Source organism: Lathamus discolor, chromosome 2 (assembly GCF_037157495.1).
Source record: "Lathamus discolor isolate bLatDis1 chromosome 2, bLatDis1.hap1, whole genome shotgun sequence".
Taxonomy (NCBI): Eukaryota; Metazoa; Chordata; class Aves; order Psittaciformes; family Psittacidae; genus Lathamus; species Lathamus discolor.
In genome coordinates this window covers 19,214,085-19,235,805 of record NC_088885.1, presented here as the reverse complement: position 1 = coordinate 19,235,805, position 21,721 = coordinate 19,214,085, and positions in this window count along the sequence as shown.

The following is a 21,721-nucleotide window of genomic DNA, read 5'->3' as shown; positions in this document are numbered from 1 at the left end:
TAATCCAACTTTCCTGTCTTGTATTTGGTCACCTGATATACCTCTTTTCTTGGAGCATTTTATTTGTCATCCATTTTTTTCCTGGCCATATCTGCAATATGTCAAAATATTTTTGAATACTAATCCTGTCTTTCGACACCTTTGAAGTCCCTCCAGCCTTATATCACTTGAAAATATTATAAACATATATTTCCCATAATGTTCATTACGTATCATATTGGACTAGACCATAAAGATTAGCCCTATAAAATCCTAATCAAGATAACTTTGCATTTTGATGGGAAATTCCAACATGTGGTCATTCAGAGGAGCTTTTGTGTTGCTGTATAGATTCTTCAACCAAACCATGTTTCCATGGCATTCTAATAAATCAAGTCAAAATTGCTATAAACTATTTGTCATTATCCTTAAGACTAAGTAGCAAGTAAGCTCCAAGGGTTACTGAAGAAATTGTACGTGTGAGCTATAAATACAGTCTTTGTAAAGTATCTATCTATAATTTTGTGGAAATCTAAAAACACAGGACTACAGAATATAATTTTGCTATTTCACCATTCATTCCCTCAAAGATTTTATATAGATTCATGTAATGGCCTCAAAAGAATCTTGCTGAGATAACTAGGGGATATTCTGTGGAAATCTGAAGAAGATGCTCCTAAAGCCATATAGTATAGTTTAAGAAGTCAGAATTGTATTTGCTGCTCATGTTACAGGCAGTTGGCATACTCCACAAATACTTTCTGGAATATGGAAAGTTTAACATCTGCATAGTACTTGTAGACCAGTGCCTGACTTTCCTCAGAGATACCCAGGTTCCATGACCACTAGGGATGCGTCTTACTGACAGTCACAAATAGCAGTGGTCAATTCAGGCTTTGCTTTAAGTTTGCCTATAGTCTACGAAACAGACTCACTTTCCCTTTGTCGTCATTGTAGGTGACTAATAAATAATGGCAGCTGGCAAACGGCAAATAGCAATAAAGCCAAATTAATGTTCTGAAATGGGAATCATCATCACCCAACACTGATAAAGCTATGCTTTACTCTAAAGACATCCAATTCTTGGAGCTGCAAAACATTTATCTCAGCATGCAATAGACAGTATAAGAAAGACCTCTTAACCCCTTTGCACCTTCCATACAAAAAAAAAAACCCAAAACTCTTGCTCTGCTTTCCCAAAAGAAAAGAGAGAATTTCCTTAAAATGTTATCCAGACGTGCAAAAAGGAGGTAAGGAATGAGGGTTTGCCAAATGTGGCTGAATTCTTCTAGAAATTCAAGTTGGTAGTGGGAAGCACGTGGGCTTACCAGAACTCATGCCAAGTTACAGCAGCCTACATATTCATAGCTCCCCACCAAACATGAACATAACATTAATCAAGGTGGGAGAAAGACATACTGCCTCTAAAACTGGGGGATAAGCAGTTCAGTCTTCATAGGTTTTAGAAAAACCATGGCACAAGGGTACGAGAAAATTATGAGGCTTAAAAATATTAGGAGTATCTGGAATTTTATGTTTTATCCAAACTGTAGATTAGTTTTTACTCCTGCATATTTCTGCATTTTGATCAGAGATTTTAGTGTCAGGATTAGCAAGCATGCAGTGTCTCCTGGAGTTTTAAACAAGCTGTTTTAATGAAAACATAACCTGAAATCAGGCAGCATTTTGGGGGAAAAAAAGCTGTTGGTTGGAACTCTGTTTCCGTGCTGACATTAAAAACAGTCAACATAACTCTGTGATGATGCAGAAATTTAAGTTTTGTACACTTTTATTGTATCCAGAACACCAAAGATAACTGGATTTATTCACAGAACAGCTGTCATTGATACAGTTTTCTGGTACAAATTTCTTCCCATATAAACCCATAAAAAATATGATGGGTGAAACATTAGGAATGCTTAAAGCAGAAGCTGATGTATATCCATACAGAAAGAACAGATAGATTGCAAACTGTTTATGTCTTTTACATTTTTTACTGTATTAATAAGGAAACACTGTGATTACCAATCAAAAAGACTCAGGAGTGCTGCTTGTAAAGTGCACTATTATAAAGATTTATATCTGTATCTGGGGAGTAATATAGAGCATTGATATTTTAAGGAGCTCAGTTCAAAATCCCTTTATTCAATGAAAGCCCATGAGACTGAAATATATTTTTCCTGGGGCAGCAGTGTGAGAATCATTGTCTGTTTATGATAGGAGCTGTAGAAAAAATACTTTTCACAAAATTACATGTATGTCCAAAACATTTCATAATCAATTATGAGAGTATTTTCCTGTATTTAACTGAAACCTTTTATAATGTAGCACTAGGCAGTCAAAAAAAACCCAAAACAGTTCCTGGTACATACTTTTGGTTAACTCTGAACAAGAAGATATCTGTATTTAGTATATATTTCATGAACCAAAAGGTACACCACTAAATACCTGGAGAAGATGACTGCTTTACATATATTTAAAAACACAGACCACCAAAAGTACAAGCCAAGCTGCCCATCAGGGCTTGCCAGGAGACTGCAGGGAATCCACCTTTCTTAAGACACCTTGTTTTGCTGGTGGCATTTGTACATATTTTTGACTACATACTGCCAACCTTTTGCAGATCCTGAACTCACTCTTTTTGGATCAAGAGATGGATCCTAATGCTTAATCACCGTAGCACAGAGATGAATCTGTTAGTGCTCAGAGCCAGGAGCTAGAACACGATGAGAGTAACTTACACCAATCTTTCCTAGTACTTAGTTAATGAATGCTTTCCAACAGGTTGTGCATGATCAGATACAAACTGTCACTTCTTCATGGCTGGACTTCATTATCTTAAAGGTCTTTTCCAACTTAGTTGATTCTATGATTCTATGATTCTATGATTCTTTTTTTTTTTTTTTTTTGTATAATGAACTGTAAATACATGTGTGTGCTCTTCACAGCACAATGTGCTACAGTAGAGATGTGTTTATCAAATCTTTGTGTTAAATACCATTGTAATCGATCTGTTAAGATAACAAAAAGTGATACCAATTTGGGCTTTGTGACTGCAACAAACCCATTCCTTAAAGGATCAGGATTTTCTGAGGAATCTCCTGACTCTTTAAGGATCTTTAATAATCAAACAAAGTATATTTAGGAAACACTTTTCTAAATTCTTTTTCATTCTTTCAAAGGTGTTTTCCCCTTCTTCTGGACAGCAGTATGTTTGCTCTCTCTCTGCTTCAAAAATCTTCAGTAAGTGTTGAAGTAATTCCACCATTCTCTTTGCTTTAGGTCACGGTCAAGTACTTGATTCCTATTCACATGAATGCTCCTAGAAAGAAAATTTTAAGTTTACATGCTTTAGGTCACATGCAGTCTGGGGAACACCAGACCACACCTTTTCAACTGGCATGAATAGATACCTGTCATACTTTGGAAGAGCACTACTTAGCTAATATATAAAGTTCACCAAGAGAAAAATTAAAGCATGGCAATAATTTCAGTCCTTCTTTCCTTTTAATTGTTAGAATTTAATCTTTCAGCCAGATTGTGGTCCTCAGGGTATAACATATATATCAAACCCATGTGTATATAAGTGGACTTTTTCAATGCACTGTGAAAAGTAGCAATGCACTGAGATCAGAATCTAAGCAAGTATAAAAATAAGAGGCATATGAACTGACAGCATAAATCCAAAGTTTATCATATAATTCCCAGATCCATGTAGCTGTAGCTGGTCCCTAGAAACATAAAAAGCCCAACAGTACAAAGGAAAACATTTTCAGATGTACTTCTTTTTTTTTTTTTTTTTCCTTTTCCTAAAGATCCTGCTGCAGAGGTTATATCTGGCAGTGGGGAGCTTTTTCTCTTATCTTCGGCTCCCACAAGAACCAGGCTTGAACATCAGAGCTCCCTAAGCCTAATAAATGAGAGTATTCTTGTCTGCTTTATCTTTTTTTTTTTTTTTTTTCAGTCATATGATGAGAAAATAAATATATGATCTTGTTTTCAAAAGAAGCTATTGTATTAAACAGAGTGTGTGAGACTATCCCGTCCCTCCGGCTCCCACCTAGGCCTGGGTAGCAATTGCCCTTCTCGGAGCAATCGCTCCTGGTCTTGCTCTGGAACTGGAAGGCAAGTGGCCTCTCCACAACCCACTGTTAATGCCTCCACACAGGGGTGATGACAGTCTGCCTTACATTAACAAAATCAATCTTGTGCTGATCAGTCCAACAGAATGGGGCGCATATCACAATCAATTTCCATAAATATTCGCTTATGCCTCTTTTGCCTTCATTTTCTGCAAACATTGAAGTACTTGACTCCTATTCACATGAACGCTCCCAGAAAGGGAATTTTAAGCTTACATGCTTGAGTACTTGCATATAGTAAATTTTAAAATGAGTGAGTATGCAAGTCATAAGACAGGAAATAGAGTGCCTTTGCCAGTGCCTGACAGAGAGGCATTTAAGTAAACCAGGCAAGTACCTGCTTATGTTCTCCTCATCTACAGCTCTGTGCGTACATGCAGTTTTATTTGGAACAATGAACTCGCAATTTGCTCTTCCTCCATAGTTCAATGGATGTGGCATGGAGCAAGAAACGTACAGCACTGAGCCTCTGTCTCTCCTAGGATAGGAATGATACTGTTCAGCTGCTTGTACCATATACTTTGAGATTTTTAGACAAAAATATCATATAAGAGTTACATAATAATATTACTGGATACTGTATCATGTTTTGCAGGGAAAAAGATAATGGCACTGGAGAAAAAGAGTTTTCCATATTCTTCTGCAAAGAGTCATGGACCAGGGATAAAATCATATAAAAAGTGAAAAAAAACATTTTTTTTTCAATGTTAGAAGCATTTTCTGGATGCCAGGGTCCCTGAGTCCTCAAACTGAAACACTGAAAGTAGAAGTCTGAATCCACTCAATCAGCCTCAATTTTTCTACTTCCATCACTGGGGCCAGGATTTCATTTCTGGCTTATATACACTTTATCTTATTTCCTAAAGTTTAGAAAAGTTAGACAAATGAGATTTGGACATGGGAATTGGAATTCCAGATGGAAGAAGAGAGGTTTATCAAACGAAAGAGACAAAAGCTAATAGAAAAACTGAAAAATAAAACATCCAAAAGAGCCAATAGCTCCCATATGGACACATGGGACGAAATTAATCTTCAATGTAACTCTGCCCTTTTGGACCGGATGGGTTGAGCGTGCTATTTGGCTCCTGCACAGTATTTGCTACCAGAAGAACCATTAGAAATGGGGCATAAACAATTTGCTGAAAAGTGGCTGTATTTGGTCTGAGCTGTAACTGGTTCCACAGACTCCACACAGAGGAAACCCACATCAATGTGGGGCAGTTCATTTCACACTGAGCCAGCCAACAATTTTCTCTCTGAAGCGCATATGTGTACGTTGCAAGGAGGAAGGGCACCTGGGGGTTCTGACCTTAAAACTAGATCTGCTGCACTTGCAAAACCCCACCTTCATAGTGAGACCTTTCATATTTACCATCTGAATCGTGCTGTATCTCTGAGCATTGCAGCCTGCTCAAGCCTCAATAGAATATGAGCAGAATTTGACCCAATGTGAATTTGCAGTAACTCATCATGAAGCACTTGATTCCCCTACCTCCTTCAAAATGTCTCCAAGGACTCGGACACAGCCACCATTCAGATCAATAACTTTATGGTACAGACGGATGGAAACTTTCCCTTTTGAGAACAGGATAAGGCAAAGTCAATTAATGTACAACAGAGAGATGAGAAATTGAGCCAGGAGTATTTTAATAGGATATACCAGTCCAGCATTTGCATTTTTAAACTGGCATGTATCTGTTGGGCTCAATTTAAAGACTCCCTCAGATTCTGAGAGCAGTCATTCCCACTTCTCAGATGTTTCTGAATGCTGTTTTGAATCTTCAATGCAACATTTAAACACAGGACTCCCCCCCACTACATTTTGCATTTTCTTTTTACTTTTTCTTTTGCAGTGGCATAGCTTAAACTTCCCAGACACACATACTCTGCCCTTGGAGTATACTTTAAAAATCATACCAGGGCTTCTGTGCCAGAGTTTGGCTCTTCAGTGACCAATTCACCAAAGCTAAGAATTAAAGAAGCATTTCACAACATGGTTTCTGAGGTGCCACAGGATTTTCCTCTACTAAGAAAATAAAACACTGTCTCAGGCATGCTGGTCCAATAGAGGGAGATGCTGTTTGAGGTCTTGCTCTATGTTGCAGGACATCTGAATTCTGTGAGACATCTGCTTGTCCTAAGGGAGCAGACATTTCACTTTGAGTGGTCCTAGCAGCCATGGTGAACACAGCCGTAGTACTTGAGACTCTCTGAGGCTGGGATGCTCTGGGAAGGAAGGGGAGTTTCCGTGTCAATGTATATAATTAATAATAGGAGCACTCATTTTCTGAATGCTGTGGGAGGATGCATGTTTAAGTTAGGATCAGTTTTGGAGAACTGCAGAGAATACTTAATTTTGTTTAAAGCAGGACTGTGCAGACTATGAGAGAGCAGTGCTGTGGAGGAAAGCATAACCCACCCCTTGGTCTTTGACCATGCTGGCTGAAGAATTCCTGCCTTGCTCCCACCTTCAGCTTTTATTTGTTTGCAGCTTTATCTTGCTCAGAAATATTTCCAACATCTGTCTTTGATTCCAGCTACAGTTTGATGCTAAATACAGTAAGTATCTGGGAATAGTAAACATTTGCCAGTAAGACAGGAAAAACAAAAAGATTTAGCAAAGAACCCTTAATGAGAACCATGGGACATGTTACAACTCTGCTGAGGATGAATGTGCTTTGCAAAGGCATTTGCATATTGTCACTCCTCCCAGTGTGGCTATTTCCTTAACCTCTTTTTAGATTGCAAACACAAAAGGGCTGTGCAAAATTTCATTGAGGCTCATCCCAAACTGGGGATAAAATGATCAATGACTAAAATATGACTCAGGCAAAGGAGACTTAGGGCCTAATTTTCTTCTAACTTTTAGTGAATTTATGCCTGTATAACAATTCTACTAGCTTCTGCGGTGGATTTTGTTATATTAATGTAAAGGAAAACAGAAGCAGGATCTGACAGCTTTAAACTCAAATAAGAAGTCAAAGTTAAGGAGCTTATGCTTGTTTAGTCAACAAATGAATTTGATCCTTAGGTCTGCTAATAAGCTATAGAAGCCTATAGAAACTGTATGCCTCTATAAACTTTCTGCAGAACACCTTAAGTCACTAGACATGATTCAATTGCCTTTCCTGGTACTAGTGTAATGCAGGGGATCAGATCTGACAGTGATAAAGATGCAACCCATTATACTCAATGTGCCTAATAATAACTAAACCACATCTTCCTCCATTTTGTGACCCATAAACCACTACGCATGACATGAGGACTATGCCCTTTATAAGAACAAAAGAAAATTTGAAGGCAGTACATATAAATAGTGACATGACATACTCTGCTAATGCGATTTACATAATTTACTCAATACGACATATTAGGGTCCCTCAAATGCAAGATGATTTGTGTTTAAGGACACTGTAGGAAGAAATACTGAAGTGATACCATGTTACGGATAAATGGAAAGGTATCACTCCACACTGCATAGTCACTCATCAAAGATTTTGAGAGGTTTTCAAACAAGCTGTCTTTAGCTAAGGAAGCACATTTTGGTTACTTTAGAGTCAATGAGGAGAGGAGGACTTTAGAGGCTGAGCCAAGGCAGGGAGTTTTAAACCTTGTAGGGCTCTAAATTGTTCATAAGAAAGCACTGGCAACAAGAAGAGCCTTTCTAGTAAGAAGGCTACTCTCTCTAAAGTTGATATTTATGAAAAGACCACACTGACTAACCTTTAAGGGATAACTGGAAAGAAATTACATGAGGCTGTTTTACATAAAACTATCAGCAGTACAATGTGTACTGGGTACCTTCCTGCTCCAGAGAGGTCCAAGGAAAACCTTCTTTGAGTTTCAGAAAGTCACATATTTCCTGTTACATACTCCAGACTGTACTGCTAAATATACCTTAAAATGTACAATTGCTGCTCCTACACCACATCCTCTGACACAGTAGCAGAAGAAATCTACTCTTGTTCCTTTGATATTAGAGACTCTGCAAGCACAAACCAACTTCATGGATTTTCTGACGATTGAGATTCTTGGCTTTGTGGCTCTGGGACTAATGACATTCTTCCATACTTATTAAAGAGCTCCTTTTAATGTCAAATGAAATGCACCAAGCTGTCCCTGCTAAAAATTACCTTCATGTCCACCAGAAGTAGGGTTATTTTTCTGCACATTTTTGAGTAGTCTGGGAAATCAATTGGTAATTAGGGAAATATGTCTGTTAATATACCTATAATGTAATTACTGCAATGCACCAAATAAAATGGAAAAGAAATCCTTGTAGATTTCTGTACATCTCTACTTTCTTAATCTTCTTTTCACTGGGAAATCCTTTCATCAATAATCCCAAATGCAAGTATTTGTTTTAGGCTCCTCCTGCTCCCAGATACGTAGTTTGGTTGAAAAGTGATTGCTGTATTTTGTGTTAAAGCTTCTCGTGGTCTGGCTTTCTGTATGTCTCCTTGAGTAGGTAAACATGACAGAACAAAAGTGCCTGAAAATGCAAACAGTCCCTGAATTATTATGCCTATTACTTTTTATTAGTAGTAAAACCAAAAAGAAACAAGGAACAGTTCTATTTATGCAGAGCAGTTAAAACATAAATAATAATAAAATGTTAAAACTATAAAACTACTTATGCTGTATTAATTTAATTCTAATAAAAAGTAGGTTTAGGTCTTGCCTCCATGACAGCAAATGTAGTGCAGCTTTGTTTTCATCCAATATTTATACTCAAAAACATTTTGGTTTAGGAAATAAACTAGTGATAAAAAATTACAGTCTCAGAATATTGGGCTTTGACTAGTCTCCTGCTGCCCTTTATATTATGTTTCAGTAAAATACAGTACATCTTGCTGTTTTATTTCATTGTTTGTGGCCCATGCAAAATCCTATTGTCCAGCTGCCCAACGTAAATGAACAACAAATCAGAACAACCAGAAAAGCACAGTGACTGATTAAACTAGGTCAGATTTTTTGCCTGCACTGTTAGAAATACGACTTTATTCAGATTTTCAGTACATGTTTACATCACCTTGAACATCACTGAGGAAGCCTGCTGATGGAGCGTTTCATTTTTAAGTGCTACCAACAAGCAAATGGTGCCAGCTCTCCTTAACACATATTATCAAGTTGTTTGGTTCTGTTGACTTTTTCTTTAATTATTCCAAATTAGCAGGGTGATCCTGCATGGGATTAAGCAGCATGTAAGTGAGCGAGTAGAACTACAGTTCAGAGCAGGCATTTGAACTAGGTGAGCTCACCTGGTCAATACTGTCACCTCAAAGCACCCTCGCTGTGGTGCATGGGGCCATGCAAAAACAAAGGGGTCCCTCCAAGCAGATACCCAACTGCTGCATAGAAATTTAACCCTGCTCTGCACTGCAGTATTTTGCTATCAGGCTCAGCTCAAGACTTCTTTGCCTGTCTCAGCACCCAGAGACTGGAAAAGCAAATGGTGAAGGTATATGGAGATGACCATACAAATAGCTGTTGTTCCTCATGCACTCCCTTGGGGTGCAGCAGTGCAAAGTCCTAAAGACTGAATATCTTTGGACTAGGTTTCTAAGGCTGTTTTACAGCAGAGGATGAAGAACTAGCTGCTTCACCCAATGAAGTAATGTAGGGAGTCACAGCAAGTGGACTTTTAGTCTTCACTTTTTAAAGAATATTCTTGGAGAGAGGCATAATTTAGACCCACCTCTTAATCAGTGTTGTCAATTTAAATCTTAAAAAAATTGACTTCATAAACCGAAGAACCAATGAAACCAGGTTTTATACATGTCTCTGTCTCACAAAACTTCTCTCAGCACCAGAATCTTAGATTCTTTTATGCACCCTGTGACAGTTACTAGCAGGAAAGGACAGCACTTGCTCTGTTCCTGTCTATATATTCATCTGCTGGCAGACAAAGTAATGCCTGGGTTTTACCTTTTTTAACTTTCAGCTCAGTGCAATCATTCAGCTGAGGTCTCTCTCTAGTACCCAGACAATTTCCATGAAACTTTAGAAATGCAATAATATTTCAGATTTACCCTTCTATCAAATTTGTTTGAAAATGGCAGTAAGCTCATAGGTCATTAGGAGGCTACTGATACACAGACAGAGCAATTTCATTATTCCATTAGCTGGAACCCTGTAATCAAACCCTCTGCACAGTCATGAGACTTGTTTACAGATCGTAAGACTTTAGAAAATAATGGACTGTGGGTTCTTTCCAAGTTGCAACAAGGGATGCAAATAAAGGCAGAGATCATGATGGGAAAAAAAAATTAAAAGGAGCAGATAAATGGCAAAATATTTCAGGACTTATGGCACCAGCTTTAGAAAATAAATGAGTCACCTATCAAAAAATATGAAAATACAAGAAAGCTGTTTTGGCTTAAGCAGTAAAGTGTAAGAGAAGTATGGATGCTAAAAATATACATCTATATCCTTCAAAGAGAAGAAATCAAGGAAAATCTAAGATAGGATAAACTGCGTCAAGTTTCATAAAGTCACAGTTTTAAAGGTAGTTTCTAAATCACAGGTAATTCATTCCTCACATCAGGCAATGAAAAATGACAGCTCCGATGGATTTTTTAAGTTTCCCACAGGAAGCTCCTGAGAACTACAGCTCTGCAAATCTGATGGCATTAGGGTCAAAATTGGTACAGTCGACAATAAGGAACATGGGCAGTAGAGGTGTAAATAAATACGATATATTGAGATAGATTCTGCAAAGAGAAATCACACCGCACAAACCATCAAAGTGTTGTGAAAGTGTTAATAATAGTGAGTGACCCAGCTGGGGAAGTATTTTTTGCTTGAAAGAAGAAAGTTTGGCAAGATCCTTCACCAAAAGCTTTTAAAGACATTAAATCATTGTGGAATAAGACTTGAAGCCCTCTGATGACTTAATAATTGGTTTAAAGACAGGAAACAAGGAGTTAAAATAAAGTGGAGTTTTCCTGTTAGAGGAAGGTTACCAGATCCACAGGGAGCTGTGCACAGACTTGGGTGCTTCAACATATTATAAATAATGAGGAACACTAAGTGAATGGTGAGGCTGAGAAAGTTTGTTGATGGCACAGAGTTTTCCAGGATCCTCAGAGCTAAAAGTGTCCAAAGAGCTACAGGAAAATTTTATAACACTGAGGGACTGCACAGCACAGCGACAGTAAAGTTCAGCACTGATCCACACAAAGTCATGAGCAAACCGAACAAAAACTGGTAACTACACAGACAGAAGCATTGGCTTTCTACTAGTATTGATACTAGGAATGATTTCTTGGAGTCATTTTGAATAATACTTTAAATATGTCTGTTCACAGAAGGCCAGAAATGTATTAGAAACTGTTAGGAAAGAAATAGAGAAGATGATTCTGAAAGAAAATGGGAACATGATTCTGCCACTGCCTGTTTCGCCTATGATTTCAAATACTGCACATATTGAATATTTTCATCAGCCACCTCAAAAAAAGTTACAATGGAGTCAGAAAACGCATTGTGGATAGTGACAGCCAATCAGGTATGTGGAGTGAGTGCCAAATGAGGAGCAATTAGATAGAGTAGGAGTTTTCAGCTTGGAAAAAAAATGAATGAGAGGAAGAGCAGTAGACAGTTATGAGCAGTGTAGAAAAGGTGAATAGGGAAAGGTCATTCACTGTTTTCCACACCAACTTAACAAGCAGGCACTGAATGACTATCAAGCAGAGGCTGTAAAATAGAAAAGAAGATGTATGCTCCTTTACTAACATTGGAGAATGTAATGAGGAAAACATAAATGAGTTTAAGAAAAAAACTGAAAAATTAGTTAAAGTCCATTATGGAGATTAAATCCTCTTCTCAAAAAGTCCCTAAACCTAAGACTGAGTTTCCATTCTCTACTTTTTTTCATTATACTTCCACTCCTGACTATAACCACAGCCAGGATACTGACCTTTTTTCACTCTTATGCTTATCCAGAAAGTAAACAATCACCTTGGAAAACAACTCTAGGCCCCTGAGTCTCTCAAGACATCCTTTAATTTTTCTCATTTCCAGCAGTCCACCCCACAGCACTGTCTTCTCCTCTCCCCTTACGTAGCACCTAAAGAAAGCAGCATGCTTCCCCTGGATGGGGAGAACTCTGCACACCAGCTGGCATGATCTCTTCAACATCACCGGCTGATGCTCGTCAAAAAATTCAAAAGTTGTTTGAAGGGAATAGATGGCTACCTCAAGGATCACATTAACAATTAAATACCATCAGCCTTACCAAGCCAGTCTAAATAGATGATGGATCTTCAGAAAGGAAATGTTCGTAAACTTCTGCACAGCTTTAAAGAGTAGAGCATCAGCCACCTCATTTAAAAATCTGCCTCTGATCCTTAGCAGAAATCTCCTCCTCGTTTACAAGAATACAGCCCAAAGCCCATTTTTCCATACAGAGTTTTTCCCTCCATTCATTTCAGTCCACTGCCTGCTGAGCAATATGAGGTCTGGGATCTGCATCTGTGTAACTTGGTACACCCATATTGTGCCAGCTTTCTAATGGTAGGAGTTTGTGTGCCTGCTCACATTACTGGATATAAGGTGCTTCTTCAGAAGCACAAGTGTACAGCCCACTCACCTGCCTACTATTGTTGCCTACTATTTAGGCAGCCTCAGAGAGGACCAGGCTCCTCGTCTTTCTTGCAGTGTTTTCCCTGCACCCAAGTCGTGATTATGCAGCAGAGAACACGAGCAGCTATCAACTACTTCATCTGTATCAAACTTCTTAAATAATACAGATTCTCTTTCCCCAATACATGTAACAGTAGCAACAGTGAATAATCAACATAATGCAGAACTTAAAATTTCTAAACCCATTCCTTTAAGGATGTAAGAATGTAAGAAAATATGCACCAGACTGCACCAATGGCCCTACGCTGTTCTGCAGACCCATAGGTAACTGCAGGTAACTGCATCAGCAGCATTGCTGACTGACAGCACTAAGCGCATTAGCTATCAATTCATCCCTACTACATATTCCTCATGGATGAAAAACTAAAAAAGCATGTAAGACCTGCAACCCTGAGGCTTCCTTTTGTGACACCACTGCTAGTTCTACTTCTTTTCTGATGTTGTAGCTTACACATAGCATCGTTTTCACAACATGGTGAAAATTCCCATGTTCCAAGTAATCCTATTTTGCTTTATCTGTCCCTTTTTATTTCTGCAAGTCCTTGGGGATTCTGACATTACTTTCTAACAATGCAGGTAACCTGATTTTCAGTTTTCAGCTGAACAAAACGGTAGCAGTTGATAACCCATGCTTGATTCATTAGTGCTGCTCTGAAATTTAAGAGTGCTAAACAGAGCTGAGATTGACTACAGCCTTCATGAACTGAGACTCTTTAGTGTTTTAGTTGTGGTTTTCTACCAATCTGCTGGATAATAGGATCAGTAGTAATGCATCTACAAACTTATTTCAAAGCTTGAACAGTGTAAATTCCTGTCAACTATACTATATCCAGCATCAGGCATTTATGAACTGTGTTTGAAGTGTATAGATTTGATACGCAGTCACCTTTCTCTCTCTCATAGAATATCTCAGAGACATAATAAGAATAAAAATAACCGTTGAGGACAAGTACAGGAATTTTCTGGCCAATATAAACAAATTAGTGCCAGTTTTCCCTTTTCTCTGTAACACCTTTTTTGGGGGGGGTGGGGGGGTGGGTTTTTTCCTTTGACTTGGACTATATTTTTGGTGTAGAAAGAACCTTTTATAGTTTTCTCCATTTACTTTAAGGCCATTATGCAATGTCATATCAAAGGTCCATCTTTCCCAATACCCTCTGTCCAAAAGTGACCAGCAGTGGATGCGAACAGACAGAGGATAAGAGATGCCATGAGCTGACTGATTCCTTGCTATACTTTGCTGGCTTCCACCAGAACATGGTTTGAGGGCTTCTTGAACCAGAGGTTGCAACTGATGACTGTTTGGTAGTACAATCTCTTTTTTACCTCATTTACACTTTTGGCTTCCACGGCACACCATAGCAAAACACAAGCCCATTGTACAACTCTCTAGCCATTCTCTGGGATCTTTCCAATCTCTAAATGACATTTGTTTATTCTTTCTGATACACCTTAGAAAACATCTTGATTGCTTAAAAAAAACCCCCACATCTATTGGAGAGAATTATTCCTTAGTGTGAGTACTGAGAATATTTTGTAGCTTCCTCCTCCCTGCCCCATCCACACCGATTTCTGAGTGTCATGGTTTAAAGCGAGCCACACAGCTCATCTACTCACTCTACCCTCACTTTCTTCCTTTCTTTCCTGCCCCACCACCAAGCCCCCCCCCCCCAGCTCCCGGAGGGATGGGGAGGAGAATCAGGAGAATGCAACTCCCACGGGTTGAGATAAGAACAGTCCAGTAACTAAGGTATAACACAAATCACTGCTGCTACCACCAATAATAATAATGATAAGAGAAAATAACAAGAGAAGAGAATACAGTATCACAGCCGAACGAGTTTGACCCCCCCAAAGAGAGCCCGTACCCTTCCGGGTTACTCCCAGTTACCTCCCTGGGCATGACGTGCTGTGGTACGGAATACCTCTTTGGCTAGCTTGGGTCAGGTGTCCTCTCTGCTTCCTCCCGGCCTCCCCTCGTCCCTGGCAGAGCATGAGGCTCAGAAAGTCCTTGGTCAGAGTAAAACATTTGTGTTATCAGCTCTGTTCCCAGGCCGAAAGTCAAAACACAGCGCTGCACTAGCTACTAAGAAGGAGGAAAATGACTGCTCTTGCTGAACCCAGGACACTGAGGTAGCATTTTACATTATGCACTGAGTCCAGCACCTCAGCACCAATGACCACTCATAAGTACCTCCTAATCTGTTAGGACTGGGTGGCTGCCTGTGCTTGACAAGTCTGAATAGCTTTGCAAAGCGTTAATTTTAGGATTTCCCATAAAATCCTTCAGTGTCTTGTCCCATATTGAAGGCACAATCTGCTTTCTTATCAGAGAGACTGAGTGCCTTGAGAATTGAAATGGAGTCTACAGATTTAATCAAGTCCAAAATTCTTCAGTCTTTCCAAATTCTTTTTGATATTCTCTGCTAAACAAATGCTTTTACATTACATTTTTAATTGCAGTGCAGAAATCTTCGTATTTCTGAAATACTGTTTCATAGCTTAGTCTCCTCTGCCTGAGCTAGCAATGTACTAACAATATCAACGACAGTAGAATGAGCAACTGTTAGAATAAGGCTGTCTCTTGACTGCCTTCTTTCCTGCTGGTCTCAATTGCTTGCAGCTACATATTGAAGAACTGTTTAAACCTTCCTTAGTTATCCTCCACTTTTGAAAAGAGTTTAAACTTTAATGCGGTTTTAATTGTTCCAATTCTTCCACTCTGCCTGTTTCCTTGAATTGCTTAACTCTAGGTACGAGGGTATTTTGATACTGACAAAAACCTGCTACATTCTGCTTCTCAGTTTTAAGTGATCAGCAATATGTAACATAAGCTGCTTTTATAACAAAAAGATCTGTTCCACCTGGCTTGTGACAGACTCGAAGTATGGTACCAACCCCTTTGGAAATAGTTTTCTCAACCACAGCATTCCCACAAGTCCCTAAATACAGAAGATGGTACAGGTTTATTTTATTTGCATGGGGAGCATGACTAGGAATAGAGCTTGTATTCTTCCTTCCTGTCTCCCTACACTTACATCGGAAATAGAAAATATACATGGGTGCTGACCCTGAGCTGCCAGAGTATAGGGCATGTCTCTAGATTTACTGGCAACCTTATCACAGCCAGCACACACATTTCCACAGGTGCACGCACAGATGACTATCGAGATTTTTGCCATATCCATGTTATTGTGGGAAGTTGGATGAAGAAGTGGTTTTAAAGTGCCCATGCACTGGTCTCTATAGCACCTGAATTCATAATAAGAAAAACAAACCACTTCTTGTAGATCAAATATGACAATGAAAACTTTAGAACAGCTAGGAAGGCCTACAAGACATAAAATACCCATTAGAAATCCGAATATGATATCGCAGGCTTTATTGAGGGGTGTTGTAAAACAAGTTCATACAAAATAAACTCCAGACCTCAAAAACTGAAACTAAAATAAAGTTTTTAACAACTATTCCACTTGAGATAGGCCGTGGAGGATGACATGACCATACCTTTCCCCTTATTTACTGGTGCTTTTTGTACGTAGTAAGCACTAGCCTGACCCCTTGTTCATTTGAAAACCAAACATGAATGCTCAGGTCACTTACTGTGAATATATCACCATGAAGTACAACACCTGGTTGGTGAAAGAAAATACCTTTCTCCCAGACATTTTGGACACTGCTGCTTTTCATCCCTAGACAGTGGATCATTAGAAGATGTCAGCTTTTGTCAACATTAGTTCAACGTGCATTCTTACATATACACTCTTCTGTGTTTGAAGAATAAAAATCTGGAAACTACAGCAAACGCAAATCAGAGTTCAGATTCATTGCCAAGAATCAAAGGCCTGATTCCTAGGAAAGAACATCAGGTTCCCAAGATTGTTCTTTTGCCCACTGTTGGAAGCAAGCAGCATGAGATTCACAGGGGTCACAGCCTCAGCAGCCTGGAAAATAAACCTTCACTGTAATTCATTACTTATTTTAAAATTTATCATAATGGATGCTAATTCCGTGGCCTTTTCTTATGTGTGAGGGTGACTGCGGTCTTGGATCAAAGACAAAGCCTTTGCGAAAACACAATAGTAAGGCTTTTACATTGCTGTAATTCACTCTGGTACCATGAGTAGATTTAAGGCAAATGGAACTCTATAAACAAACTAAAAGGATGGCATTTCAGCAGAAATATGTAAAAATGATACTGGGTAGAAATACTTCAGAGAAGCAGCCTGCTTAGTTGTAAAATGAGTTTAAATTAGGCTTTAAAAAGGATTGCTAAATCTTGACACATATATGAGCAGCTTATTATCATGCAATTGTGCAGTAGTTGCTTGATCTTGTTACTGATGTGCCACATATGAATAAGTGATTAATTACCACAAAGGCTAAAACAGAGCAGAGTGAGAGTACTGTAGCTCACCCTGAAAGAGGGGCTTAAACACGTTTATTGCCCTTTAAGTGCATTTGATTAAGGCCAATTAAGGACTTTCATGTCTTATTAGAAAAATGAAGTAGATTTATGAGGTTTTCGTAGGCTGTAAATGCTGGGGCTAGCAGATACAAAACTGTGCAGAAACATAGTAGTTAGAAGCTAAGAAAATAATGTAAAGATACACACAGGAATAATTTCACTAAGGAACCAGATCACATGAAGGTGATCTCTGTATAGAAGGTGTGGGGGTAAACCAAAACCAGTGGTTAAAATTCATAACATTTCTTCTCAGATTCACTCCCTATAATTTTATGGACAATTTTGCTATCCATCTCTCTTTGGGGTCTCATTTTCCTCTGCACCATATAAGATTCAGGATGACATGGAAGTGCTGCCATTCAGTTTGGGCAGAATTTGCTCCCAGTGGGCACACCTTATTGCATACCTGCAAATAAATGCACAGAGAAGGAGTGAGCAGATTTGTTGACCACCACATAGCACAACTCCCAACAGGTCTACATACCTTAATAATGTTTAATGTTGCTGATAGAGATTCAGTCAGGGCTCGTTTATAGGTGTAACTTTGGGCACTGACTCAGAAAAACATATAAACATATGCTGTAGTTAAAGCAGATTGGAGGATGTGCTTAAGTTTTTTGCTGAGTAGGGGTGAGTATAAGCACACACTTAAAGTTAAGTGTGTGCTTCAGCATTTTGTGGCATAAAGGACTACAGAAGTGAAAGCCCTGACCTATACATCTATACTTCTTAATTAGAGACATATGACTCTGAATTTCCTATATAAAATCAGGGCTTTCTGGCTGCTTGAGATTTCTCCTGTATTCCTTTAATTAAGAAATTTATTAAATTAAAAAAAAAAAAGAAAAGAAAAAACAAACAAACAAAAAGAAGAAACCCAAACCAAACAAATCCAGAACACTAATGAATAGAAATAAAACATTCCTATCTGAATAATCCATGTGTATTCAAAGTCACAGGGCTCAAGATGTGAAACATGAGTGCTGACATTCTTTTCTCAAATCATGCTGTTCTTAAGGTAGCAAGAAGAGAAAGAAAGGAACAGAGTAAAAAACCTCAGCAGCATGCTCTGAGGACAAAGGCAAGCTTTACTTTGACTCTGCAGAGTCCTGGAGATTTGTGTCAGAGCCTTCATCTTATTTGAGTGTAATTTGGTCTATAGAATTTCCTTGCTTGTTTAATTTTGAAAGAAAATTTTCATGGGAGGTTATAGAGGATGTATCATCCCTGGGGACTGTGTCTGTTACAGCATCATACAAGTTTCTAGGTCCCACACATACAGTATCAGGGCAGCTTTTTTACATATTATATGTATTTATGAATTTTAAAAAACATGCATTATTTACTCAGTGGACTGGAATAGCACTGTCAAGTGGGGGAATATGTATTTATAAATGTTTTTAAAATGCACATTATTTACCCCACAGACCAAACAGTTCCAGTCTACCATGTATAGTCTTAGCTACCTAATTAAAAATCTTATGAAACTTCTTTGGAAAGCACTTGCAATACATACGCAGTAGCAACTTTTGGAGCTTTATTATCTCAGCTCTTTTTTTACTTTATTTTTCTCCAAAATACACAAAGCATTTAGACATATTATGGTCTAATCACTTGCCAAATTTCAGTTTAAATAGAAGCTGTATAAGAGTCCTACAAGCACAGAAATTTTCATCAAAACCAGCAGATCAGCTATATTTTGGGGGAAGCAGTAGGGGTTTTTTTTGCTGCATGGATATCACTTTAAAACAAACAAACTGATTTTTTTAATTTGGTGAAAAAGAATTAATTCCCACACTGAGATTTGTTTGTGCCAAACCTTAGCTCCTTTTAATGAGGTTTTAAATAATATTTTTTCTGCCAACTTATTCTTAAAGGGGTTTGCACCAAAAAATTGACTGCACGGTCCAACCACTATGTATTAAAACCTTCAGGGAGAAGAGACCAAAATTATATGTTTTATAAAATGATGTGATTGAAGAAAACAGGTAAATGCAACACAAACATACATCTGTTATTTGTTGACCAAATATAATCTCAAATAAAGATCATGTTTGCCTATTTTGTTCCTTAGTCTGGGTTTTCAAAATAAATGCTGACTTGATGACTAATGTATATTTTCTGTCTTTGAGAAGGGATTTACTGATGTAAAAAGTGATGAGAATGTGCCTCTGCTAATTTATATCAGAGAATGAAAGGGCTATAAAATAAGCATCTCATGGGTAAAATGAAAGTAATCTTTAGATTCTGTCTCCAGCCACAGTGCAAAGCAATCCACAGAAACCATGCTGCAGCATCACCCCAATTTTGGGGGGCTGGATGGCACCTATAGCCAACTGGTCAGAACCTTCTTTAACATGAACACTGGCTCCCCATGACAGGCACAGCCATCATAACTTCATGTCTTGTCTGATTCCAGTCATTTGCACAGGCTGCAGACATAGAATCATAGAATAGTTAGGGTTGGAAAGGACCTTAAGATCATCTAGCTCCAACCCCCCTGCCATGGGCAGGGACACCTCACACTAAAACATCTCACCCAGGGCTTCATCCAACCTGGCCTTGAGCACTGCCAGGGATGGAGCATTCACAACCTCCCTGGGCAACCGATTCCAGTGCCTCACCACCCTAACTGGATATAAGGAGGAAGTTCTTTCCTATCCAAACTTCCCCTGTTTAAGTTTTAACCCGTTACCCCTTGTCCTATCAGTACAGTCCCTAATGAAGAGTCCCTCCCCAGCATCCCTATAGCCCCCCTTCAGATACTGGAAGGCTGCTATGAGGTCTCCACGCAGCCTTCTCTTCTCCAGGCTGAACAGCCCCAACTTCCTCAGCCTGTCTTCATAGGGGAGGTGCTCCAGTCCCCTGATCATCCTTGTGGCCCTCCTCTGGACTTGTTCCAACAGTTCCATGTGGTTTTTATGTTGAGGACACCAGAACTGCACACAATACTCCAGGTGAGGTCTCACAAGAGCAGAGTAGAGGGGCAGGATCACCTCCTTCGACCTGCTGGTCACGCTCCTTTTAATGCAGCCCAGGATACGGTTGACTTTCTGGGCTGTGAGCGCACACTGAATCATAGAATCATAGAATAGTTAGGGTTGGAAAGGACCTCAAGATCATCTAGCTCCAACCCCCCTGCCATGGGCAGGGGCACCTCACACTAAACCATACCACCCAAACTGGCCTTGAACACCGCCAGGGATGGAGCACTCACAATCTTCCTGGGAAACCCATTCCAGTGCCTCACCACCAAAACAGGAAAGAACTTCCTCCTTATATCCAATCTAAACTTTCCCTGTTTAAATTTTAACCCGTTACCCCTTGTCCTGTCACTACAGTCCCTGACAAAGAGTCCCTCCCCAGCATCCCTATAGGCCCCCTTCAGATACTGGAAGGCTGCTATGAGGTCTCCATGCAGCCTTCCCTTCTCCAGGCTGAACAGCCCCAACTTTCTCAGCCTGTCTTCATACAGGAGGTGCTCCAGCCCCCCGATCATCCTCGTGGCCCTCCTCTGCACTTGTTCCAACAGTTCCATGTCCTTTTTGTGTTGAGGACACCAGAACTGCACACAATACTCCAGGTGAGGTCTCACAAGACCAGGCTCATGTTCATTTTCTCATCGACCAGCACCCCCAAGTCCTTCTCCGCAGGGCCGCTCTGAATCTCTTCTTTGCCCAATCTGTAGCTGTGCCTGGGATTGCTCCGACCCAGCTGTAGGACCTTGCACTTGTCATGGTTGAACTTCATAAGGTTGGCATCATCCCACCTCACAAGCGTGTCAAGGTCCCTCTGGATGGCATTCCTTCCCTCCAGCATATCAACCAGACCACACAGCTTGGTGTCATCGGCAAACTTGCTGAGGGCGCACTCAATCCCACTGTCCATGTTAGCGATGAAGATGTTAAACAAGACCGGTCCCAACACCGATCCCTGAAGGACACCACTCGTTACCGGTCTCCAGCCGGACATTGAGCCATTGACCACAACTCTGAGTGCCGCCATCCAGCCAGTTCTTTATCCACCAAGTGGTCCACCTATCAAATTGATGTCTCTCTAATTTAGAAACAAGGATGTCGTGTGGGACAGTGTCGAACGCTTTGCACAAGTCCAGGTAGATGATGTCAACTGCTCTACCCCTGTCCATCAGTTCCATAGCCCCGTCATAGAAAGCCACCAAATTGGTCAGGCAGGATTTCCCCTTGGTGAAGCCATGCTGGCTGTCACCCAGCACCTTGTTGTTTTTCATGTGCCTTAGCATGCCTTCCAGGAGAATCTGCTCCAAGATTTTGCCAGGCACAGAGGTGAGACTGACTGCTCTGTAATTCCCCGGGTCTTCCATTTTCCCCTTCTTGAAAATGGGGGTTATATTTCCCCTTTCCCAGTCATCGGGAACTTCACCTGACTGCCATGATTTTTCAAATTTGATGGCCAGTGGCTTAGCAACTTCATTCGCCAGCTCCTTCAGGACCCGCAGATGGATTTCATC